At 43.2% G+C, this 22,933-nt stretch overlaps 1 protein-coding gene across 4 annotated transcripts in view; it reads right to left on the bottom strand.

Moving 5' to 3' along the window:
• The window catches only part of EYA3 (EYA transcriptional coactivator and phosphatase 3), a 471,672-nt gene extending 449,250 nt beyond the window's left edge, over nucleotides 1-22,422 (bottom strand). For 2 of the 4 annotated variants that reach the window (XM_073564579.1, XM_073564578.1), the window contains exon 1: nucleotides 22,258-22,422. The gene's annotated coding sequence lies outside the window, so the exon portion shown is untranslated. The remainder of the gene's footprint in view (nucleotides 1-22,257) is intronic. The other 2 variants (XM_073564576.1, XM_073564574.1) reach the window with 1 other exon arrangement.
• Nucleotides 22,423-22,933: the final 511 nt, after the last annotated feature.

Here is a 22,933-nt window from a genome sequence, read left to right as displayed (position 1 = left end):
GATCACTGGTACAGGGCAAGTGGGAAGAGTGAGGCTAAGGCCGGAGTCACACTAGCGAGAAATACGGACGAGTGATATGCGAGAAAGAAAAAAAAAAAAATATGCATAGCACTCGGACCAATGGTAATCTATATCTAATATATATTTTTATTTATATATTTTTTTTTAATAGAATCCTACATAGCATAATAGCCGCTAAATCCATTGCCGGCTTCTGTAAAATCATTACAAAACATGAAATGACACATGGTTAAATTAACGGGTTAATTCGTTGAAAAAAAATTGTGTGGGCTCCCACGGTATTTTCACCACCAGAGAGGGAAAGACAGTGAGTGAGGGCAGATATTAATAGCCTAGAGAGGGACCATTGTTCTTCCCCCCGGCTAAAAAAAATCTGCCCCCAGCCACCCCAGAAAAAGGCACATCTATAAGATGCGTCTTTTCTAGAGATAGAGATTATATATATATATATATATACATACACACACACACACACACATATATACACACACATACAGTCTTATGTTAAAGTTTGGGCACCCCTATTAATGTTAACCTTTTTTCTTTATAACAATTTTGGTTTTTGCAACAGCTATTTCAGTTTCATACATCTAATAACTGATGGGACTCAGTTATATTTCTGGATGGATTCAAATGAGGTTTATTGTACTAACAGAAAATGTGCAATCTGCATTTAAACAAAATTTGACCGGTGCAAAAGTATGGGCACCTCAACATAAAAGTGACATTAATATTTTGTAGATCCTCCTTTTGCAAAAATAACAGCCTCTATTCGCTTCCTGTAGCTATTAATGAGTTCCTGGATCATGGATGAAGGTATTTGTGACCATTCCTGTTTACGAAACAATTCCAGTTCAGTTTGATGGTCGCCGAGCATGGACAGCCCGCTTCAAATTATCCCACAGATGTTCAATGATATTCAGGTCTGGGGACTGGGATGGCCATTCCAGAATATTGTAATTGTTCTTCTGCATGAATGCCTGAGTAGATTTGGAGCGGTGTTTTGGATCATTGTCTTGCTGAAATATCCATCCCCTGCGTAACTTCAACTTCGTCACTGATTCTTGCACATTATTGTCAAGAATCTGCTGATACTGAGTTGAATCCATGCGACCCTCAACTTTAACAAGATTCCCGCTGCCGGCATTGGCCACACAGCCCCAAAGCATGATGGAACCGCCACCAAATTTTACTGTGGGTAGCAAGTGTTTTTCTTGGAATGCTGTGTTTTTTAGCCTCCATGCATAACGCCTTTTTGTATGAGCAAACAACTCAATCTTTGTTTCATCAGTCCACAGGACCTTCTTCCAAAATGTAACTGGCTTGTCCAAATGTGCTTTTGCATACCTCAGGCGACGGTTTGTTGCGTGCTTGCAGAAACGGCTTCTTTCGCATCACTCTCCCATACAGCTTCTCCTTGTGCAAAGTGCGCTGTATTGTTGACCGATGCACAGTGACACCATCTGCAGCAAGATGATGCTGCAGGTCTTTGGAGGTGATCTGTGGATTGTCCTTGACTGTTCTCATCATTCTTCTTCTCTGCCTTTCTGATATTTTTCTTGGCCTGCCACTTCTGGGCTTAACAAGAACTGTACCTGTGTTCTTCCATTTCCTTACTATGTTCCTCACAGTGGAAACTGGCAGGTTAAATCTCTGAGACAACTTTTTGTATCCTTCCCCTGAAAAGCTATGTTGAATAATCTTTGTTTTCAGATCATTTGAGAGTTGTTTTGAGGAGCCCATGATGCCACTCTTCATAGGAGAATCAAATAGGAGAACTACTTGCAAGTGGCCACCTTAACCCCTTCACTACCAAGGGTGGTTTGCACGTTAACTACCGGGCCAATTTTTACAATTCTGACCACTGTACCTTTATGAGGTCATAACTCTGGAACGCTTCCATGGATCCCGGTGATTCTGACATTGTTTTCTCGTGACATATTGTACTTCATGTTAGTGGTAAAATTGCATTCAAATAACTTGCGTTTATTTGTGAAAAAAACGGAAATTTGGCGAAAATTTTGAAAATTTCGCAATTTTCCAACTTTGAATTTTTATGCCCTTAAATCACAGCGATACGGCACACAAAAAACTTACCGGTAATACATAACATTTCCCACATGCTTACTTTACATCAGCACAATTTTGGAACCAAAATTTTTTTTTCGTTAGGAAGTTATAAGGGTTAAAAATTGACCAGCGATTTCTCATTTTTGCAACACCATTTTATTTTTAGGGACCACTTCACATTTGAAGCCACTTTGAGGGGTCTATATGATAGAAAATACCCAAAAGTGACACCATTCTAAAAACTGCACCCCTTAAGATGCTTAAAACCACATTCAAGAAGTTTATTAACCCTTTAGGTGCGTCACAGGAATTTTTTGAATATTAAAACAAAAAATGAACATTTAACTTTTTTTCACAAAAAAAATACTGCAGGTTCAATTTTCTTTATTTTACCAAGGGTAACAGGAGAAATTTGACTGCAAAAGTTATTGTGCAATTTGTCCTGAGTACGCTGATACCTGATATGTGGGGGGGAACCACTGTTTCGGCGCATGGCAGACCTCAGTAGGGAAGGAGCGCCGTTTGACTTTTTCAATGCAAAATTGGCTGGAATTCAGATCGGACGCCATGTCGCGTTTGGAGAGCCCCTGATGTACCTAAACAGTGGAAACCCCCCAAGTGACCCCATTTTGGAAACTAGACCCCCCAAGGAACTTATCTAGATATGTGGTGAGAACTTTGAACCCACAAGGGCTTCACAGAAGTTTATAACGTACAGCGGTACAATTGGACCCCAAAAGTTGTTGTCCAATTTGTCCTGAGTAGGCTGATACCTCATATGTGGGAGAAAACTACTGTATGGGCACACGTCGGGGCTCGGAAGGGAAGTAGTGACGTTTTGGAATGCAGACTTTGATGGATTGGTCTGCGGGTGTCATGTGCGTTTGGAGAGCCCCTGATGTACCTAAACTATTGAAACTCCCCACAAGTGACCCCATTTTGGAAACTAGACCCCCCACGGAGCTTATCTAGATGTGTGGAGAGCACTTTGAACCCCCAAGTGCTTCACAGAAGTTTATAACACCTGGGCGTGAAAATAAAAAAAACATTTTTTTCCGCAAAATTATATTTTTGCCCCCAATTTTTTATTTTCCTAAGGGTAACAGGAGAAATTGGACCCCAAAAGTTGTTTTGTAATTTGTCCTGAGTAGGCTGATACCCTACATGTGGGGGTAAAACACTGTTTGGGCGCATGGCAGAGCTTGGAAGGGAAGGAGCACCATTTGACTTTTTCAACGCAGAATTGGCTGGAATTGAGATCAGACGCCATGTTGCCTTTGGAGAGCACCTGATGTGCCCAAACAGTGGAAACCCCCCAATTATAACTCCAACCCTAACCTCAACACACCCCTAACCCTAATCTGAGCCCTAGCCCTAACCCTAGCCCTAACCCTAGCCCTAACCCTAGCCCTACCCTAACCCTAGCGGGAAAATGGAAATAAATATTTTCTTTTAGTTTTATTATTTTTCCCTAACTAAGGGGGTGATAACGGGGGGTTTGATTTACGATTTATGGCGTTTTTTATGTTTGGTGGCTGTCGCACGCTAAAAGACGCTTTTTATTGTAAAAATAGTTTTTGCATCACCACATATTGAGAGCTATAATTTTTCCGTATTTTGACCCACCGAGTCATGTGAGGTCTTATTTTTTGCGGGACGAGTTGACGTTTTTATTGGTACCATTTTCGGGCACGTGACATTTTTTGATCGCTTTTTATTTCGATTTTTGGGACGCAGAATGAACAAAAACCAGCGTTTCATGAATTTCTTTTGGGGGGGTGCGTTTACACAGTTCCGCGTGCGGTAAAATTGATAAAGTGGTTTTATTCTTCGGGTCAGTACGGTTACAGCGATACCTCATTTAGGTCGTTTTTTTATGTTTTGTCGGTTTTTTGCAATGAAAACAATTTTATATAAAAAATAATTATTTTTGTTTCGCTTTATTCTGCGAGCTATAACTTTTTTATTTTTTTGCGGATGATGCTGTATGGCGGCTCGTTTTTTGTGGGACAAGATGACGTTTTCAGCGGTACCATGGATATTTATATGCGTCTTTTTGATCGCGCGTTATTGCACTTTTTGTTCGGTGGTATGATAATAAATCATTATTTTTTGCTTTGTTTTTTATTTTTATTTTTTAAGGGGTTCGCTAAAGGGGTTAACTAATGGGACAGTTTTATAGGGCAGTTCATTACTGACGCGTCGATACCAAATATGTGTACTTTTATTGTTTTGGGGTTTTTTTATTTTGAAAAAATGGATTTATTGGGGAATATTTTTTTTTTTTTTACTAATTTAGCAATTTTTTTTTAAATTATTTTTAACACTTTTTTTTTTTTTACTTTATTACCTTGTCCCAGGTGGGACATCACTGTCCTGTGACAGATCGCTGATCTGTCACATCACAGATCACTGTGACAGATCAGCGATCTGTCACAGGCACTGCTGCAGACTTCCTCATGCCTGCGCTTTGCAGGCACTGAGGAAGCCAGCTTCCTCAGGCCCCCGAAGGCCCCCGTCGCCATCTTGGATTCGGGGGCCTGGAGGAAAGGAGCCCCCCGCAGCAGCGCTGCACATTGCGCTGCCGTGGGGGGCTCAGGGAAGCACGGAGGGAGCCCCCTCCCTACCGATGCTTCCCTTTAACCCCCGGTACACCGCGATCGCGTTTGATCGCGGTGTGCAAGGGGTTAACGAGTCGGGGGCGGTCCGTGACCGCCCCTGACACATTGTGCCGGGTGTCAGCTATGATAATTAGCTGACACTCGACCGCGATCAGCGGCGCTCACCACGTGGGCGCCGCTGATCGCGATGACGTAATATTCCGTCCATGGTAATTAGGTCCATGGTCACATGGACGGAATATTACGTCAATTGTAGGTAATGGGTTAAATACCTTTTCTCATGATTTGATACACCTGGCTATGAAGTTCAAAGCTCAATGAGGTTACAAAACCAATTTAGTGCTTCAGGAAGTCAGTAAAAAGTAGTTAGGAGTGTTCAAATCAAGAAAATGATAAGGGTGCCCATACTTTTGCACCGGTCAAATTTTGTGTAAGTGCAGATCGCACATTTTCTGTTAGTACAATAAATCTCATTTGAATCCAGAAATATAACTGAGTCCATCAGATATTAGATATATGAAACTGAAATAGCTGTTGCAAAAACCAAAATTGTTATAAAGAAAAAAGGTTAACATTAATAGGGGTGCCCAAACTTTATTATTCTATCATCGCCCCAATCCTCCTGTATGGCAGCGAAGTCTGGGGTCCTCACACCTACCCAGACTGGTCAAGGTGGGATTCAAGCCCAACAGAAATATTCCACCTGGAATTCTGCAAGCACCTTCTCCAAGTCCATCGGAGCACCTCCAACAGTGCTTTCCGGGCCGAGCTGGGCAGATTCCCTCTACACCTAACGGTTCTAAAGAGGGCACTGTCATTCCGGGCTCACCTACGTAGGAGCAATCCAAGCTCCCATCACCATAAAGCCCTGACACATGTAGGGGAAACAGAAATACCAGGACCCTCGGAACAGCTCACCCAAACCCAACCTGACCAGAAAACCAATCACAACAACCTGACAAAAGCCGGAATCAGGAAGATGGTAGACGAAGGCCAGGAGAGGTACGTAAGTGACTGGAAGAACGACATCATCAGCTCACAGAAACTGACCATGTACCAGAGTCTACAGAGAGACTACAGACTGGCTCCATACCTGGAGAAACTCCCGGACCCCAAAGACCGCAAGATCCTGAGCCGGTATAGACTCCGTGCCCACAGTCTGGCAATCGAATCCGGCCGACACAGGCAGAGCTACAAGCCCAGGGAGGAAAGACTGTGCCAACACTGTGACCAGGAGGCCCTGGAGGATGAGACCCACTTCCTGCTACACTGCTCCAAGTACTCAGCAGTGAGGGACACTCACTTCAGGAGACTCACATCTCTTCCCGGATTTCACCACCATGAAGGAGGAAGAGAAAACATACATCCTGCTGGGGGAAGAAGAGAGAGCAGTGGAGATAGCAGCGCAATATGTGAGCGAATGCCATAGACTGCGAGAAAGAGAACTATGATATGCCATGGACTTCTATGGCACCCACCCTGGATATGCCCCAATCCCCCATCCACCTTCCCTATGCCATGGACTTCTATAGCCCCATCCTGGATCTGCCCCATCCACCTTTCCTACAGCCCCTTCCCAACATCCCTACAGTCTCTATCCCTATTCCCTTCTGTACACTTGCTTTGGCAAAACTAATGTGTATTTAGTCCTGCCAATAAAGCTTCTTTGAATCTTATATATATATATATATATACACACACACACACACACACACACACACACACACATACATACATACATACATACACACACTAATATATATCTCTAATATATAAAGCTCAAGTGTGTGTATGTCTGGGATAGGCATCCGCACCGTCGCCGCTACAGCCACAAAATTTGGCAGTCACACGTCTGGACCCCGAGAGCGTCCTAGGCTATGTTGTGAGGCGAAATTTTAGCCCCGCGCGTTCCAATTCACCAAACAATTTTGCCCCTGTCTACATACTGGGGAAAAAGTGTGTGCGTGTCAAGCCCCGCCCCTCATTATGTCATAATGCCCCTATCTACATACTGGGGAAACAGTGTGTGCGCGTTAAGCCCCGCCCATCATTATGATGTCATAATGGTTGCCATGGCGATGCTGATGTCATCATAGGTTGCAAGCCCCGCCGCTCATTATGATGTCATAATGGTTGACTATGGAATGGAGGATGTATGATGGGTATATGGGCACGGGACTATGGGATGGCAGATACGCATGATGGGTATATGGGCACGGGACTATGGGATGGAGGATGTGTGATGGGTATATGGGCACTGGACTATGGGATGGAGGATGTGTGATGGGTATATGGGCACTGGACTATGGGATGGAGGATATGTATGACGGGTATATGGGCACGGGACTATGGGATGAGGATATGTATGATGGGTATATGAGCATGGGACTATGGGATGGCGAATATGTATGATGGGTATATGGGCATGAGACTATGGGATGATGGGTATATGGGCACGAGACTATGGGATGGAGGATATGTATGATGGGTATATGGGCACGGGACTATGGGATGGAGGATAATTATAATTTGCTATAACTAACTACAGTTAGTTACTATGCCCGGGCAGCGCCGGGCTCTTCAGCTAGTCTAATATATAAAGCTCAAAGTGTGTATGCATATGTGTGCATTTATGCATGTATGTGTGTGCGCGCGCATATATGCATGTATGTGTGCGCGCGCATATATGCATGTATGTGTGCGCGCGCATATATGCATGTATGTGTGTGCGCGCATATATGCATGTATGTGTGTGCGCGCATATATGCATGTATGTGCGCGCATATATGCATGTATGTGCGCGCATATATGCATGTATGTGTGTGCGCGCATATATGCATGTGTGTGTGTGCGCATATGCGCATGTATGTGTGTGTGTGCGCGCATATGCGCATGTATGTGTGTGTGTGCGCGCATATGCGCATGTATGTGTGTGCGCGCATATGCGCATGTGTGTGTGTGCGCATGTGCATGTGTGTGCGCATATGCATGTATGTGTGTGTGTGCGCATATGCATGTATGTGTGTGTGTGCGCATGTGCATGTGTGTGTGTGTGCGCGCATATGCATGTATGTGTGTGTGCGCATATGCATGTATGTGTGTGCGCATATGCATGTATGTGTGTGTGTGCGCATATGCATGTATGTGTGTGTGTGCGCATATGCATGTATGTGTGTGTGTGCGCATATGCATGTATGTGTGTGTGTGCGCATATGCATGTATGTGTGTGTGTGCGCGCATATGCATGTATGTGTGTGTGTGCGCGCATATGCATGTATGTGTGTGTGCGCGCATATGCATGTATGTGTGTGTGTGCGCGCATATGCATGTATGTGTGTGTGCGCGCATATGCATGTATGTGTGTGTGTGCGCATATGCATGTATGTGTGTGTGTGCGCATATGCATGTATGTGTGTGTGTGCGCATATGCATGTATGTGTGTGTGTGCGCATATGCATGTATGTGCGCATATGTATGTGTGTGCGCATATGTATGTATGTGTGCAAATGTATGTATGCATGCGTGCATGCATATGTATGCAAGCGTGCATGCATGCATGTATGTAAGCATGCATGCATGTATGTAAGCATGCATGCATGTATGTATGTAAGCATGTATGTATGTATGTGTGTCCGGGATAGGCATCCGCACCGTCGCAGCTACAGCCACACGTCTGGACCCCGAGAGCGTCCTAAGCTATGTTGTGAGGCGAAATTTTAACCCCGCACTGTTGTGAGTTCATTTTCCCCTCCGTCACTGAGGCCTGGTGAACTCCCTATTCTAGTGAATGAAGGTAGTGCGCCTGATTATCAGGCACCTGGGACTAATGAAGACGATTGGCTGAGTGGAGTCACTGACTGGATTTAAGGCAGCCTACGCCCTTTCTGCCCTGCGGGTGATTTCTCTGTGGACTCTTGGACACCAGTCTGATTCCTGCTCTCCTAAAGCTAAGTTTTCTGTTTTGCCTTTTTGCATCTAAGATTTGTTTTTGTTTTTCTTGCTTTTTGGATTCTGCCACTCCCTGCTGGAGTGTGCAGTTTTCCGTGAGCTCTGTCTTCTGAAAGTACCTGAGTGCTGATTTAGTTTTTGAAGCTTAGTTGCTTCAGGGACATTTTTATATCAGCTTGTTGGCTTTTGTCTCTGATAGGGTTTTGGCAGATTGCAGACAGCAGCCTTCCTATCCGTTCCTATCTAGGTAGTTTTTGGGCCCCGTCTTTGCTCAGCCTGTCTTTCTGTCTGTGTAAGTGTTTTCATCTTGCTTCACCGTCATATGTGGGGGGCTGCCTATTGCTTTGGGGTCTGCTCTGGGGCAGTTAGATTTCCCCTTTCCTTCTTTAGGCCTATGTATCTCTCCGGCTGTGATCGAGGGGTCTAGGTCATCGTAGGAACCCCCCACGGCTACTGCTAGTTGTGTTGATAGGTTCAGGGGTCTGCAATCTGATAGTTGCCAACTTCTCTGGTTTTCAGGACTTAGCTAGCATTTCTGTTTTTGCCTCCTACGGTGACTCAATCATAACACCGCACGTTCCAATTCACCAAACAATTTTGCCCCTATCTACATACTGTGGAAAAAGTGTGTGCGCGTTGAGCCCCGCCCCTCATTATGATGTCATAATGCCCCTACTTGCATACTGGGGAAACAGTGTGTGCATCAAGCCCCGCCCCTCATTATGTCACAATGGTTGCCATGGCGACACTGATGTCATCATAGGTTGCAAGCCCTGCCACCGCTCATTATGATGTCATAATGGTTGACTATGGGATGGAGGATGTGTGATGGGTATATGGGCACTGGACTATGGGATGGAGGATATGTATGACAGGTATATGGGCACGGGACTATGGGATGGAGGATATGTATGACGGGTATATGGGCACGGGACTATGGGATGGAGGATATGTATGATGGGTATATGGGCACGGGACTATGGGATGGAGGATATGTATGATGGGTATATGGGCATGGGACTATGAAATGAAGGATGTATGATGGGTATATGGACACTCGACTATGGGATGGAGGATATGCATGACGGGTATATGGGCACAGGACTATGGGATGGAGGATATGTATGATGGGTATATGGGCACTCGACTATGGGATGGAGGATGTGTGATGGGTATATGGGCACTGGACGATGGGATGGAGGATATGTTTGACGGGTATATGGGCACGGGACTATGGGATGGCGGATATGTAAATGTGCATGGGACTATGGGATGGAGATGTGATGGGTATATGGGCACTGGACTATGAGATGGCGGATATGTATGACCGGTATATGGGCACGGGACTAAGGGATGGAGGATGTGTGATGGGTATATGGGCACTGGACTTTTGGGATGGAGGATATGTATGATGGGTATATGGGCACTTGACTATGGGATGGCGAATATGTATGATGGGTATATGGGCATGGGACTATGGGATGGAGGATGTGTGATGGGTATATGTTCATGGGATTATGGGATGGAGGATGTGTGATGGGTATATGGCAGGGCTGTGGAGTCGGTAAGCCACAGTTGCGTCTCCGACTCCTGGATTTTATCAGGCTCCGACTCCTTCATAAATGGCCAATTCATAACAACAAATTTACTGTTGTAAAATATTAAACATCGTGCTTATTCAGTTTCTCACCATCATATAAGTAATCAGACCACTTAGCGCAAAAACTACATTTATTAGAATACAATTAGAATATAGCAAATAACTTTTATAAACTTTTCTAAACTGTAAGTAAATATGCAATAAACACTTTTATGCAGTTAATAAGAAGAAATCTATAAATTTGTCCTCCGAAAAAGTATTGCCTCTGTCAGATCCTCCTTCATGGATGCCCTCAAATCTGATCTAATTATTTTGAGAGCAGAGAACAACCTCTCTACACTAACTTGTGTTGGTGGCAAAGCAGTAACCACTCGGGCAACATCTCTGACAATGTCAGGATACAGAGGAATCGCTTGTTTCACTGATATTTTTGATGATCGGTCAAATTTCTCAATTTCTTTTAGTGCACATGAAAAATTCTGCTGAAATGTACTGGCTGTGTTCCTTGATGGGGATGACTCTTCTTCTATGCGGGAACGCTTTGCACGGTCCTTGTGATCCAAATATTTTTCGAAATTAAATTCTTCATCAGTTGATGATGAGGGTGAAGATGTGGCAGGACGACCAAATTCTTCTTGTTCCTCCTGATTGTTCTGCAACCCTTTCATCCTTACTGCCATTTCAAACAGAGCTTCTTTTCCTTTACTTAGCTGTTGATCATCTAGAAGAATCCGATGCATTGGGTCTACATAAACAGCTGCCAAAAGAATGTTATTTTGTAATAGTAGCTCCTCTCTCAGTTTCATTGATGTAGCAATGCCACTTGCAATTAACCCTCCTCTTTGGGACAGGCGAAACATCAGGTATTTTCTTAAAGGAGTGGAAGAACCTGGAGTTAAGTCCTCTGCTTGTAATTTTTTAGTCACTGTAAATGGGTGCTCTAGCAATTTTTCCAGCTCAGTCACCTGATTCCACTGACTTTCATTTAGCGTCAGTTGAGGGTTAGCCATGTCTACAAGAAAGGTTTTCAGTTCAACCAAGCACTGAATCATTAAGTACTGCCCCATCGTGTGGCTTGATCAATAATTGCCCCTTTTCCAGCACGTCTCTTCAAAATTGAGTCAACTTTAGGGGTTCTGGCAACAGTAGCCAATTTTCTCACCTTGCCAATCAGTGCAGCAGCATGTCCTTCTTGCAGACTGTCTTATAGCCAGCTGTAGCGTATGCACAACACAGCGCATGTGATGAATGAAAGAACATATTGACACAGTTTCAACAAGATCTAAACTATCATGTTGCTGTTCATCTGAAGCAACTTCAGTTTGCTCCTCAGTTACAATACTGTGTTCCTCTATTTCAAACATTTCTGTGTCTGTGGACCCAGAATGTTCTTCTAGCTGCTGGTCACCATCATTACTCTCATTCATTAGCTTAATAGTACTTATCATATTTGAAGCATTGTCAGTTACGACAGAAAGAACTTGCTCTTTTTTAAGTTCATAGTCTTGCAGAACCTTTTCCACCAAGACCTGGAGAAACTCACTGGTGTGATGAGCTTTGGTGTCTTTTACTGCCAATGTCTTGGTAACTATTTCATTTTTGTCACAAACAAATCGGACATTGATGGCAAAATAGTTCAGTCTGTGTCGTGTGCAGGCATCCATTTTAAGAAACAGAAAGCGTCCCTTGAGAGTTTTTTTAAGTTCTTCCTTTTGTTTAAAAGCTTCTTCGATTACTAATTTTCTAATACTCTCTCTCTCCAGAGAAACACCAAGCTTGCGGGCCATTTCCCCATTCAGACACATAAAAGCTGGTCGTGAAAATAATGAAATAGGCACACTATCCTTTACAACAAGCTCTATGATCTGTTTTTTAAATGTATCTACTGTCATTGTCACAGTAACTTTGTCACTGACAAAATATCTTGCAACTGATGGCTGCAAAGTTCTCTGCTCCTTTGTTTGGCTGGAAGAGCTGGGCACTGGTTCATTGGTTTGGATGCAGTCTCTCTCATCCACTGCTTTCAGTACTTCTGGATGAAAGCGCTGTAAATGTCTCTTTAGATTAGAAGCTCTGGTAGGAGCATTTTTATCTTTGCCTGAATATGCACTCATCTTGGCTTCACAGCATTTGTTTTCGTCTGGATCATTTGTCATACACTGACAGACATAATGTTTTCTATCTTGAGTGATGGTGAAATGTTCAAATACAGCTGATTTAATGTGATTCTTCTTTGACATTCTCAGGTTTTTAATTCTGCACTCACAATCCAAATGACAATTGTTTTTCCTAAAAACAATTGTACAAAATTATTGCCAGGTCGTACAACTGATATAGTGGTCAGTAATACTGTTATTATTCCTCATGTACTCACAGTTAACTGATGCAAAGTTTGTTGAAAGGATAATACTTCTTACAGTCTTCCTCTTCTGAGTAGCAGGCAGCTGTGAGATGCTTGGAAGGAGCACACCTAGTATGATCTAGTCTAGAGGAGGAGCTTTACCACTAAGAATTTGCAACACATTTTCACACATTGTACAGTCATATGTAAAAGTTTGGGCACCCCTATTAATGTTAACCTTTTTTCTTAATAGCAATTTTGGTTTTTGCAACAGGTATTTCAGTTTCATATATCTAATAACTGATGGACTCAGTTATATTTCAGGATTCAAATGAGGTATATTGTACTAAAAGAAAATGTGCAATCTGCATTTAAACAAAATTTGACCGGTGCAAAAGTATGGGCACCCTTATCATTTTCTTGATTTGAACACTCCTAACTACTTTTTACTGACTTACTGAAGCACTAAATTGGTTTTGTAACCTCATTGAGCTTTGAACTTCATAGCCAGGTGTATCAAATCATGAGAAAAGGTATTTAAAGTGGCCACTTGCAAGTAGTTCTCCTATGAAGAGTGGCATCATGGGCTCCTCAAAACAACTCTCAAATGATCTGAAAACAAAGATTATTCAACATAGCTTTTCAGGGGAAGGATACAAAAAGTTGTCTCAGAGATTTAACCTGTCAGTTTCCACTGTGAGGAACATAGTAAGGAAATGGAAGAACACAGGTACAGTTCTTGTTAAGCCCAGAAGTGGCAGAACAAGAAAAATATCAGAAAGGCAGAGAAGAAGAATGCTGAGAACAGTCAAGGACAAGCCACAGACCACCTCCAAAGACCTGCAGCATCATCTTGCTGCAGATGGTGTCACTGTGCATCAGTCAACAATACAGCGCACTTTGCACAAGGAGAAGCTGTATGGGAGAGTGATGCGAAAGAAGCCGTTTCTGCAAGCACGCCACAAACAGTCACCTGAGGTATGCAAAAGCACATTAGAACAAGCCAGTTACATTTTGGAAGAAGGTCCTGTGGACTGATGAAACAAAGATTGAGTTGTTTGGTCATACAAAAAGGCATTATGCATGCGCTGTATTGTTGACAGATGCACAGTGACACCATCTGCAGCAAGATGATGCTGCAGGTCTTTGGAGGTGGTCTGTGGATTGTCCTTGACTGTTCTCACCATTCTTCTTCTCTGCCTTTCTGACATTTTTCTTGGCCTGCCACTTCTGGGCTTAACAAGAACTGTACCTGTGTTCTTCCTTTTCCTTACTATGTTCCTCACAGTGGAAACTGACAGGTTAAATCTCTGAGACAACTTTTTGTATCCTTCCCCTGAAAAGCTATGTTGAATAATCTTTGTTTTCAGATCATTTGAGAGTTGTTTTGAGGAGCCCATGATGCCACTCTTCATAGGAGAATCAAATAGGAGAACTACTTGCAAGTGGCCACTTTAAATACCTTTTCTCATGATTTGATACACCTGGCTATGAAGTTCAAAGCTCAATGAGGTTACAAAACCAATTTAGTGCTTCAGTAAGTCAGTAAAAAGTAGTTAGGAGTGTTCAAATCAAGAAAATGATAAGGGTGCCCATACTTTTGCACCGCTCAAATTTTGTTTAAATGCAGATTGCACATTTTCTGTTAGTACAATAAACCTCATTTGAATCCAGAAATATAACTGAGTCCATCAGTTATTAGATATATGAAACTGAAATAGCTGTTGCAAAAACCAAAATTGTTATAAAGAAAAATGGTTAACATTAATAGGGGTGCCCAAACTTTTACATATGACTGTAAGTAGGGGGGTTGGGGCAGCATGAGGTTAACCAAGTATAAGATTAGATAAGGGCAGTGGAGAACAGTGACACACAAGAAGTAAGAAATGTCTATCTCCAGCAGAACTGCTTATCACTGTTGTTCATAGTTTGATAGAACATATATATTTGAGTAACATTTATAAAATTCACATGAAAGTTCAATTATGAAATATTAATACATTTTTTTTTAAAGCTGGAGTCGGAGTCGGTACATTTCTACCGACTCCAACCAAAACTAACTCCGACTCCGACTCCACAGCCCTGCTCTATAGGGTTGAGGTCAGGAAAAGACGGTGGCCACGCCATGAGTTTATCTCCTTTTATGCCCATAGCAGTCAATGACTCAGAGGTATTCTTTGCAGCATGACATGGTGCAGTGTCATGCATGAAGAGGATTTTGCTCCTGAAGGCACATTTCTGCTTTTTATACCATGGAAGACAGCTGTCAGTCAGAAACTCTATATACTTTGCAGAGGTCATTTTCACACCTTCAGGAACCTTAAGGAGCCCTACCAGCTGTTTCCCCATGATTCCAGCCCAAAACATGACTCCTCCACCTCTTTGCTGACGTCGCAGCCTTGTTGGGACATAGTGGCCATCCACCAACCATCCACTACTCCATCCATCTGGACCATCCAGGGTTGCTCGACACTCATCAGTAAACAAGACTGTTTGAAAATTAGTCTTCATGTATGTCTGGGCCCACTGCAACCATTTCTGCTTGTGTACACTGTTTAGGAGTGGCCGAATAGTAGGTTTATGCACCACATCATGCCTTTGAAGGATCCTACACCTTGAGGTTCGAGGGACTCCAGGGGCACCAGCAGCTTTAAATATCTGTTTGCTGGTTTGTAATGGGTTTTTAGCAGCTGCTCTCTTAATCTGATGAACTTGCCTCGCAGAAACCTTCCTCATTCTGCCTTTATCAGCACAAACATGTCTGTGCTCAGAATCAACCACAAATCTCTTAACAGTACGATGATCACGTTTAAGTTTTTGGGAAATATCTAAGGTTTTCATCTCATGACCAAGGCATTGCACTATTTGATGCTTTTCAGCAGCAGAGAGATCCGTTTTCTTTCCTAAATTCCTTGAAACCTGTGCCCTGCTTAATAATGTGGAACATCATTCTTAAGTAGTTTTCCTTTAATTGGGCTCACCTGGTAAACTAATTATCACAGGCATTTCAGATTGATTTCAGTGATCCAAAGAGCCCTGATACACAATAGCATCTATGAATTAATTTGAAAAACAAAAAATTACTTTATGACACTTAAATCCAATTTGCATAATAATTTGGAACGCAGTGTAGGGTTAGGGCTGGGGTTAGGGCCGTGTTGGGGTTAGGGCTCGAGTTAGAATTGAGGGGTTTCCACTGTTTAGGCACATCAGGAGGTCTCCAAACGCGACATGGTGCAACCATTGATTCCAGCCAATTTTGCGTTCAAAAAGTTAAACGGTGCTTCCTCCCTTCCAAGCCCCGACGTGTGCCCAAACAGTGGTTTACCCCAACATATGGGGTATCAGCGTACTCAGGAAAAATTGCACAACAACTTTGGGGGTCTAATTTCTCCTGGTACCCTTGGGAAAATAAAAAATTGGGGGCTAAAAAAATATTTTTGCGGAAAATTTTTTTTTTTTATTTTCACGTCTCTGCGTTATTAACTTCTGTGAAGCACTTGGGGGTCCAAAGTGCTCACCAGGCATCTAGATAGGTTACTTGGGAGGTCTAGTTTCCAAAATGGGGTCACTTGTGGGGGGTTTCTATTGTTTAGGCACATTAGGGACTCTGCAAACGTAATGACGACCGCAGACCATTCCTTCAAAGTCTGCATTTCAAAACGCCACTACTTCCATTCCGAGCCCTTACGTGTGCCCAAACAATAGTCCCCCCCCCCCCATATATGGGGCACCAGCGTACTCAGGACAAACTGTACAACAACTTTTGGGGTCCAATTTATCCTGCTACCCTTGTAAAAAAAAAATTGCTGGCTAAAAATTATTTTTTTTGAGGAAAAAAAAATATTTTTTATTTTCACGTCTCTGCGTTATAAACTTCTGTGAAGCACTTGGGGATTCAAGGTGCTCACCACACATCTAGATAAGTTCCTTGGGGGGGGTCTAGTTTCCAAAATGGGGTCACTTGTGGGGGGGTTCCACAGTTTAGGTACAAATGTAACATGATGCCCACAGACTATTCCATCAAAGTCAGCATTTCAAAATGTCACTACTTCCCTTCCGAACCCCGTGTGCCCAAACAGTGGTTTCCCCCCACACGTGGGGTACCAGCGTACTCAGGACAAACTTGACAAATTTTGGGGTCTAATTTATCCTCGTACCCTTGTGAAAATAAAAAATTGCGCACTAAAAAAAAAAAATTTTTTGAGGGAAATTTTTTTTTTTTTTTTTAATTTTCACGGCTCTGCGTTATAAACTTTTGTGAAGCACTTGAGGGTTCAAGGTGCTCACCACACATCTAGATAAGTTCCTTAGGGGGTCTAGTTTCCAAAATGGGGTCATTTGTGGGGAGCTCCAATGTTTAGGCACACAGGGGCTCTCCAAACACGACATGGTGTCCGCTAACGATTGGAAGTAATTTGCATTTCAAAAAGTCAAATGGCGCTCCTTCCCTTCTGAGCCTTGCCGTGTGCCCAAACAGTGGTCCCCCCCCACATATGGGGTACCAGCGTACTCAGGACAAACTGGACAACAAGATTTGTGGTCCAATTTCTCCTGTTAGCCTTGTGAAAATTAAAAATAGTGTGCTAAAAATCATTTTTGAGGAAAAAAAAATTATTTTTTATTTTCACTGCTCTGTGTTATAAACTTTTGTGAAGCACTTGGGGGTTCAAAGTGCTCCCTACACATCTAGATAAGTTCCTTAGGGGGTCTAGTTTCCAAAATGGGGTCACTTGTGGGGGAGCTCCAATGTTTAGGTGCACAGGGGCTCTCCAAATGCGACATGGTGTCCGATAACGACTGGAGCTAATTTTCCATTCAAAAAATCAAATGGTGCTCCTTGCCTTCCGGGCCCTGCCGTGCACCCAAACAGTGGTTTATGACCACATATGAGGTATCTGTGCGCTCAGGAGAAATTGCTCAACAAATTTTAGGATCCATTTTATCCTGTTGCCCATGTGAAAATGAAAAAACTGAGGCTAAAAGAAAATTTTTGTGAAAAAAAAAGTATTTTTTTTTTTTTTTTACAGATCAATTTGTGAAGTACCTGGGGGTTCAAAGTGATCACTATGCATCTAGATAAGTTCCTTGGGGGGTCTAGTTTCCAAAATGGGGTCACTTGTGGAGGAGCTCCAATGTTTATGCACACAGGGGCTCTCCAAACACGACATGGCAACCGCTAAATATTCCAGCATATTTTCCATTCAAAAAGTCAAATGGCGCTCCTTCCCTTCTGAGCCCTGCCGTGCGCCCAAACAGTGGTTTATGACCACACATGAGGTATCGTTGTACTCAGGAGAAATTGCCCAACAAATTTTAGGATCCATTTTATCCTGTTTCCCATGTGAAAATAAAAAAATTGATGCTAAAAGAAAATTTTTGTTGGAAAAATTAAAATGTCCATTTTTTCTTTCCACGTTGCTTTAGTTCCTGTGAAACACCTGAAGGGTTAATAATCTTCTTGAATGTAGTTTTGAGTAGCTTGAGGGGTGCAGTTTTTAGAATGGTGTAACTTTTGGGTATTTTCTGCCATATAGACCCCTCAAAGTGACTTCAAATGTGAGGTGGTCCCTAAAAAAAATGGTTTTGTAAATTTTATTGTAAAAATGAGAAATCGCTGGTCAAATTTTAACCCTTATAACTTCCTAACAAAAAAATATTTTGTTTCCAAAATTGTGCTGATGTAAAGTAGACATGTGGGAAATGTTATTTAGTAACTATTTTGTGTCACACAACTCTCTGGTTTAACAGAATAAAAATTCGAAAATTTCTGATTTTTTGACAAATAAACGCAAAAATTATCAACCTAAATTTACCACTAACATGAAGCCCAATATGTCACGAAAAAACAATCTCAGAATCGCTAGGATCCGTTGAAGCGTTCCTGAGTTATTACCTCATAAAGGGACACTGGTCAGAATTGCAAAAAATGGCCTGGTCATTAAGGTCAAAATAGGCTTGGTCATGAAGGGGTTAAGGAGCAGACTAGTGCATGTAAATAACAGGCATCTTCTTCTGGGTGGAAAACCCACAGTGTATTACAATACAGCGGTGTGTGTGAATGACTTTCTAAATCTTGCCTACATGCTATGAAGATAATCTGTAGTGGAAATTGACCAGCATTGAGGATTTGTCATCTGCAACATGTCAATTTCTGCTCTGTATTTCCACCAGGGATTTCACTAGTAGGAGCACATACATCAGATGAGTGCTATCCGATGTTCTATCAGATAGCACTCTGACTAATGTTGTACTATGCGGAAGTACTGATCTGCGTTTTATTTTCTTATGCCGATTCAGCCTGAAAAATAAGTTGCAGCATGCTGGGAGTGGCTGGCTGCTCAAATTGATACCCGCGCACCCTTTCACATCTATGAGTGTGTAAAAAACAGACTGTCACGCGAGAGAAGTCAGATTGCCGAAGACAATGGAGAAATCTTGTTCTCCACCTTCTCCTCAGCTGATCCGATTCTTTTGCATGAGAAAATTGTATCACACTAAGAGGACACCGAATGTCATTAGCATATTCAATCACATTCTCTATCGTGAGAGAATCTACACTAGTGTGACCCTGGCATTATGCAAAGAGTGAGATTGGTGGCACACCCGCTGCATTTCTGCTAGAGGTCCACCAAATACAGAGAATGGTTGCTAAAAATGCAAGAGGAAAAAGGTCGCTGACATGTAAAAGCATGCTGGTGTTCTGCTGTGACACTGGTTGAGGGTCAGTACAAAAGAGGTGTAGGAATGTGGACATTACTGTTTGGAGCACCTAGAGGCTCTAAAGACAGTAGAGGTGTCAGAAAAATCCCAAACGGTGAGACGAGCTCAAGAAGAAATAGGGCCCTAAACAATTGTTACTAGATGGCCATCTCAAACTTATGACAATGATGTGTTAAAGGGAACCAGTCACGAGTTTTGTCCTGTGTCAAAATCGATGACCTCAATCAGCACCTGTGCTGCAGTCCATCAATGGTTATATAACCACCTGCCTCCCCCGGGAAAAGCTACAAAAAAACTTTTGAAGTTCTGCTGTCCTTTATGTTAATCCTGCCGGTCAAATCCAATGGGCATGGTTTCTGCGGTCTCTATCCCTCCTCCGGGCTGCCATCGTCCCGCTGTATTTGAAGTGGATGATGCCTTCTGCGTCATCCATATAGCCAAGCGAGATCTGGAACCTGCGCAGAGAAATCGCTGGCTCACATCTGCGCACTGTGCTCTTCCCTATCGCAGACAGAGCCAAAAATATATGTGCACATGTACCATTATAATTTAGGCTTAGCCTGCAATAAGACAGCGCATAATGCGTAGGCGCAAGATTTCGCGCGGCTATGAGGATGACGCAGAAGGCGTCAGCTAGGTCAATTACAGCAGGGTAGTTAGAGTCCGGGAAAAGAGATTGAGACCATTGAAACTACGCTCATCAAGCCAAACCGACAGGATTAACATACAGCGCGAGAGAACTTCAAATGGTTTTTTGGGGATTATACAGGGGAAGATATAACCATTGATGGACTGCAAGGTCTTAGTTTTAGTTGACATTACAAAGCTGGTGACAGGTTCCCTTTAAGCCTCCCACACTGGAACTGCAGAATAGACTGAATGAACAAGGGGACAGTATGTGCCTATCATTTATGGTTTTATCCCTCTCCTACTTAAAGGAAATCTTTCAGCACAAAATCACTGTACAAAGCAGTCACAGCTCCTTCTAGGGGATATAGCTTTAATAAAAATGTCCAAATCTATTGCAGTGTTGCTACTTGTTTTCCATCTTTCTCAGCCCCCTCTTCTTTAGAGGGGTATTCTCCAGTTTGAAATATTTCCCCTATTAATGGGATAAGAAATAACTTTCAGATCTCTTGGGATACGTGGGGGTCCCAGTGGTGAAGTCTCAGAACGACGGTTCTGCCCATTGTCAATCCATTAATTACAATGGTACTTCTGGAGAAAGGCAAATGCTGGGCTTACCTTGTCTTCGGCACTCCCATATGAATGAATGGAGCATCAGTGAGCATGATCGGCCAATGCGCCAGTCACACATGGCTCTTCAGAGCTCTGGTTCGTGGGATCAGTGGGGGTCCCAGTTATCAGGAAGTTATCCCCTATTCCATAGATAGGGGATGACTACCAAACTTGAGAACATCGACAGCTGTTAAACTAGTAGGAGGAAAAGTGCACATCTTTCTTGTATTTAATTGTCCATTCATGCCATGGGTGCACTGAGCTCCTCTTTGATGCGTTTGCTAAATATCCTTCTTCAAAAATGCCAAAAGGATTTGGACACTAAAAGCATGATTATTGTTAGGGCCATGTCCCCTAGAAGGTGTTGGGCTTGGTTTGAACAGTCATTTTATGTCAACAGAGACCAATTTATTTGGCTCTAAAGTAAATATCGGAACAGCTTTTCCATAACCAACATTTATCACCTAATTACAGGATAGATGATAAATGTTTGACCACTGTGGATCAAGCTGCATAGACATCCACTAAAATAAGTGGTGGTGTAGATCCATTGCTGAACTGTCATTTACATAGTGAGGAGGCTATGGCAGGCAGGATGCCCGAACAAGTTTTGGGGGGGGGAGCACACTTGAGATGATTAGATTTTCTGAAATATTAAGCGATTTAACTTAATTTTTTGAGTAAAGAATGTATAATCATAGTCTAAGGCCTCTTTCACACTTCAGTTGTTTGACGTCAGTTGAAATCCGCCAATTTTAGAAAAAAACGGATCCGCCATTTTTTTTCCCCCTAGACTTACATTAGCGGCAGATTGTGATGGATGGTCGTCCGTTGCATCCGCTTTTTGACGGATCCATTTGAATTTTACCATCCGCCGTCTGAAGTAGACGGACAAAGGAACTTTTTTTCAGTGGCGGAACCGCTTTTTTAAACTGAGCATGCCCAGAAGATTTTACCATGCAGCAATTTAACCCTAAATGCCGTTCTGGAACAAACCAAAAAATAAATCTCTCCTTTTTCCAGAGTTCGGTTCCTTTAAATGTCATACACTGGCGGATCCATCCGCAAAACAGATCCTGTGCATCCGTTTTTTCACACTTTGGCGGATTTCAACTGACGTCATAAGACTGAAGTGTGAAAGAGGCCTAAGCCCACATTACAGGTAGTTTGCATGCATTGGTGGTTGGAAGTGGAAGGGGTAGCACCAGCTGCCTTACCTGCCTAGGGAACCAAAATACCTTGTTCCAGCCCTGACTATGGCTCTAAGGAAGCAACAGATGTGTTGATAGCCGTAAAGCATAAGATTGTTCCATATATTGTTCTATGCACCAACCCAAAAGCCCAGTGCCCCACAGAACATGGATGTCGGCTGGGGTGGTTGGACAGTACAGGTGTGCTAGGTGCTGGAAAGCCTGCAGTGTCACATGTGGCATATGACGTCCCCCACTTATTATTCAGTGAAATACCCAGGCTCTGTCTACCACAAATGCTCCAAGTGTAAAGAGGTCAATAGCCGTTATCAGAAGGACCACCATTACAGCACATGGTACGAGCCGCAACAGGTCCCAACAAAGCACCAGGGCCCTCGATATCCCTGGCCCAAACTTGTGCTCAGAAGAGGCGGGACCCAGACAGCGTAAACACAAGCACCTGCGCTCACACCACCGTCAGTGCCCTCTTTCTATACCCCTTACCTGCTCTGTGGCGAAAGAAAGGGTCAACCCCAGTTCCGGTCTCCGGTACCGCCAAGAGAACGGCAAAACTAAACCACCACCTTCTCTCCGGTAACAACAGCACAGGTACTTCCGCTAGGAGCGGGAGAATCGCTGACTAGCAGCGCGCTGACGTCACCCAGCGTGATGTCGTAGCCAATCAGTGAAGAGAACGCCTTGGGCGTGACCTGTACATGCTCTTTGATTGGGTCGTCGGCAGGAAATCTATGGGTATGTGCACACGGTGCGGATTCTGCTGCGGTTCCGCAGCGTTTCTCCAGCTGCGGGTCCGCAGCAGATTCTGCTGCATTGTACAGTACCTTTATTTCCTATGGGAATTAAAAAACGCTGTACACATGCTGCAGATTTTTCTGCGGTTTTGCTGCGGTTTAGGCTAAGTGCACACGTTGCAGAAAATTTCTGCACAAAAACCTGAATTCCTTCCCAGAAACCGCACCTATTTTCCTGCGGCGGTTTTTGATGCGTTTTTTACCAGCGCGGTTTCTAAACGCATGGAAGAAGCCAAAACCGCGGAAAAATCCGCAAAATTAGGCTGTGTGCACACGCTGCGGATTATGTGCGGATTCATCCGCGCGGATTTTGTAAAATCCGCAGGTGAAACCGCAGGTCAAAAGACCTGCGGTTTTACCTGCGGATT

This window comes from Dendrobates tinctorius, unplaced genomic scaffold (assembly GCF_039654945.1).
Source record: "Dendrobates tinctorius isolate UK_male_01 unplaced genomic scaffold, ASM3965494v1 ptg000015l, whole genome shotgun sequence".
Lineage (NCBI taxonomy): Eukaryota > Metazoa > Chordata > Amphibia > Anura > Dendrobatidae > Dendrobates > Dendrobates tinctorius.
This window is presented reverse-complemented; position numbering and strand designations above follow the sequence as displayed.